The sequence below is a fragment of the Piliocolobus tephrosceles genome, unplaced genomic scaffold (assembly GCF_002776525.5).
Source record: "Piliocolobus tephrosceles isolate RC106 unplaced genomic scaffold, ASM277652v3 unscaffolded_32791, whole genome shotgun sequence".
Taxonomy (NCBI): Eukaryota; Metazoa; Chordata; class Mammalia; order Primates; family Cercopithecidae; genus Piliocolobus; species Piliocolobus tephrosceles.
Genome location: NW_022316300.1, coordinates 10,000 through 12,771, shown reverse-complemented (window position 1 = coordinate 12,771; position 2,772 = coordinate 10,000). Strand labels below are relative to the sequence as shown.

The following is a 2,772-nucleotide window of genomic DNA, read 5'->3' as shown; positions in this document are numbered from 1 at the left end:
GCACTTAGGGAGGCCGAGGCAGGTGGATCACCTGAGGTCAGGAGTTCAAGACCAGCCTGGGCAACATGGTGAAAACCCGTCTCTACTAAAAATACAAAAATTAGCCGGGCATGATGGTAGGCACCTGTAATCCCAGCTTCTTAGGAGGCTGAGGCAGGAGAATTGCTTGAACCCAGGAGGTGGAGGTTGCAGTGAGCCGAGATCGCCTCATTGCACTCCAGCCTGAGTGACAAGAGCAAAACTCTGTCTCAAAAAAAAAAATATATATATATATATATATATATTTTTTTAAGACAATGGCCCATGGCATATATAAATTTATATGGCCAAGCTGGTCTTGAACTCCTTGATCTCAGGTGATCCACCCGCCTCGGCCTCCCAAAGTACTGGGATTGCAGCATTGTTATAGGCCATAGGCCATTGTCTTGCCCTAATCTGTGAGCACACTGGGCAGGTGATGGCCGTTTCTGTTCCTTTCGCTACCACAGATCAGTGTTCTGCTAAGAGACTTCGTAAACATTCAACGGTTCTGAAAATCCAGCCCAGATCGTCACCTGATTATTTGCATGTCATAGCTGGAATATCTTGCCTCTCTTTAATTAAAATCAAAGTGCCTGTAAATAGAAAGCCAGTATTGAACTTAGGTGGTTACTTTCAGCATCCGGAGGAAGTGTCTCATCTTCATCGTAGGCTCGTGGGGAGGCGCTGCGCGGGGTCTGCAGTAAGCTAGATAGATCTCCCAGCACTTATTCATGTAATTCATAGAGTAGAGCGTCCGCTGTTGCTCACGGAATAAATTGCCTAAAAATACAACGGTCGAAAAATGATTACAGACTTCTATTTTGAGAAAAAAAACAGCAGTAAATACAATCCTATTGTTTTTTGGTTTTTTCCGAGACAGAGTCTTGTTGTCGCTCAGGCTGCAGTGCTGTGGCACGATCTTGGCTCACTGCAACCTCTGCCCCCCAGGCTCAAGCGATTCTCCTGCCTCAGCCTCCCGAGTAGCTGGGATTACAGGCATGCACCACCACGCCTGGCTAATTTTTTGTGTTTTTAGTAGAGACAGCGTTTTGCCATGTTGGCCAGGCTGGTCTTGAACTCCTTGACCTCAGGTGGTCCACCCGCCTCGGCCTCCCAAAGTGCTGGGATTGCAGGAGTGAGCCACTGCGCCCAGCCCAGATTTATATTTTGAGAAAAAAAAAAAATAGGGCAGTAAATAGAATCCTGTTGGTTTTGTATTTACCTTTTATCTGGCAGGCATTTGGATGAATGTTCTCGGTCATCAGTTTTGTAAAACACAAGAAGAGCGATGGGCTTCTCTTTCTGTGATAACGATCAAAAAATACGATAATTACTTCTCCAAAAGAGGGAAATTAATTCCCTTCTCCTTGAGCACAGGCTAGACTTAATAATTTGTTCCTAATGTATAGAGTATAGAAAGGGAAGGCTGGAGTCAGTGGCTCACACCTACAATCCCAGCATTTTGGGAGGCCAAGGCGGGCAGATCACTCGAGGTTAGGAGTTCAAGACCAGCCTGGCCAACATGGTGAAATCCCATCTCTACTAAAAATGCAAAAAATTGGCTGGGCTTGGTAGTGGACACCTGTAATTCCAGCTATTTGGGAGGCTGAGGCTGAGGCAGGAGAATCACTGAAACCCAGGAGGTGGAGGTTGCAGTGAGCCGAGATTGCGCCACTGCGCTCCAGCCTGGGTGACAGAACAGGACTCCATCTGAAAAAAATAAATACATAAATAAAAGTCTTTTTTACAAAAAGATATAAAATCACTTTTGCTGTAAGAAAGACAAGAAATTGTGACATAAGAAAGAAAAGTTGGTTGTGATTATTTGTTTCTGCATTAAAAACCCCAAGAGATATTTGCAGTATTGAACTGACTCAGATATGAAGGGTTTTCAAAGTTTTGATCTAGTATCTCATGGCTTTGTGGTTAATGTTTGTGGAAAGGTTGTGTTCTGAGTCCTTCATTTCAAGGGTATGTTAAAAAAAAAAAAAAAAAAAGGCTGCTGAGGCTGGGCACGGTGGCTCGCGCCTGTAATCCCAGCACTTTGAGAGGCTGAGGCAGGTGGATCACCTGAGGTCAGGAGTTCGAAACCAGCCTGGCCAACGTGGTGAAACCCCATCTCTACTAAAAATACGACAACAACAAAAAATTGCCAGGCATGGTGGCACACGCCTGTCATCCCAGCTACCCAGGAGCCTTGCTGGAACCTGGGAGGCAGAGGTTGCAGTGAGTCAAGATTGTGCCACTGCACTCCAGCCTGGGCAACAGAGCAAGACTCCGTTTCCAAAAAAATAAAAATGACTGCTGAAGAAAAGAGGGCTTTATGACAATAGTGCAATCTAGCCATGCCCCGTCCCCCAACGAGGGTCCCGAAATAGTACTTACTGGAATTCTTCGTGATAAATGTGGTACACCAAACGCAGGAGGTAATTCAAAAATGTTCTCAGAAGTATTGTTGTAAATGGAGAATGGATTTCTTCAACTGGTATGTCATTATTGGCTAAAATAAGAAAATTGGAGAGGATGTCTGATATTTGCTAGAACCTTCCATTTTATTTGTTCCTGGTATACAATTTGAGGAACTGAATATGAGAGAGTACTTATTTCAAAACGCTCTGAACATGTATAAGCATCCAACTAAAAATTTAAAACTCTGTGAAAGCCAGGCACAGTGGCTCACGCCTGTAATCCCAGCACTTTGGGAGGCTGAAGCAGGCAAATTGCCTGAGGTCAGGAGGGCTGGTCAACATG

General features: G+C 44.7%; 1 long non-coding RNA gene across 1 annotated transcript; it reads right to left on the bottom strand.

Annotated features, from left to right (window-relative positions):
- Positions 1-562: 562 nt before the first annotated feature.
- LOC116418662 lies at positions 563-2,523 on the bottom strand. The gene is made up of 3 exons (XR_004228777.1): positions 2,407-2,523; positions 1,244-1,323; positions 563-801 (listed from the first exon to the last, which is right to left on the bottom strand). It is a non-coding gene; the product is annotated as an uncharacterized LOC116418662 (long non-coding RNA).
- Between the last annotated feature and the right edge of the window lie 249 nt (positions 2,524-2,772).